The 775-nt window shown below is 42.1% G+C and overlaps 1 non-coding gene across 1 annotated transcript; it reads left to right on the top strand.

Annotated features, from left to right (window-relative positions):
- Positions 1-547: 547 nt before the first annotated feature.
- On the top strand, positions 548-655 carry LOC148561395 (small nucleolar RNA R71). The gene has a single exon (XR_015888190.1). It is a non-coding gene; the product is annotated as a small nucleolar RNA R71 (small nucleolar RNA).
- The last annotated feature ends 120 nt before the right edge of the window (positions 656-775 follow it).

Genomic DNA, 775 nt, shown 5'->3' with positions numbered 1-775 from the left:
AGTTCTCTGTCTGTTGCTGAGTTGATGATGGAAAAGGCTTGCTATTGCTAAACCTGTTTCTTCCACCATTGTTAAAGCCTTGTTGGGGCTTTTGATCCTTCCATGAGAAATTTGGATGATTTCTCCATGTTGAGTTATAGGTGTTTCCATAAGGTTCACCTAAGTAATTTACCTCTGCTATTGCAGGGTTCTCAGGATCATAAGCTTCTTCTTCAGGAGAAGCCTCTTGAGTACTGTTGGATGCAGCTTGCATTCCATGCAGACTCTGAGAGATCATATTGACTTGCTGAGTCAATATTTTATTCTGAGCCAATTTGGCATTCAGAGTATCAACCTCAAGAACTCCCTTCTTCATAGGCGTCCCATTATTCACAGGATTCCTTTCAGAAGTGTACATGAACTGGTTATTAGCAACCATGCCAATGAGTTCTTGAGCTTCTGCAGGCGTTTTCTTTAGGTGAATGGATCCACCTGCAGAAGTGTCCAGTGACATCTTTGATAGCTCAGATAAACCATCATAGAATATATCCAGGATGGTCCATTCTGAAAGCATGTCAGAAGGACACTTTTTGGTCAACTGTTTGTATCTTTCCCAAGCTTCATAGAGAGATTCACCTTCTTTCTGTCTGAAGGTTTGAACATCAGCTCTAAGCTTGCTCAGCTTTTGAGGAGGAAAGTACTTGGCTAAGAAAGCCGTGACCAGCTTATCCCAGGAGTTCAGGCTGTCTTTGGGTTGAGAATCCAACCATAATCTAGCTCTGTCTCTTACAGCAAA

This window comes from Arachis ipaensis, chromosome B6 (genome assembly GCF_059453495.1).
Source record: "Arachis ipaensis isolate K30076 ecotype BB chromosome B6, ASM5945349v1, whole genome shotgun sequence".
NCBI lineage: Eukaryota > Viridiplantae > Streptophyta > Magnoliopsida > Fabales > Fabaceae > Arachis > Arachis ipaensis.
The sequence above is the reverse complement of the archived record's forward strand: the minus strand, read 5'-3'. Positions and strand labels throughout refer to the sequence as shown.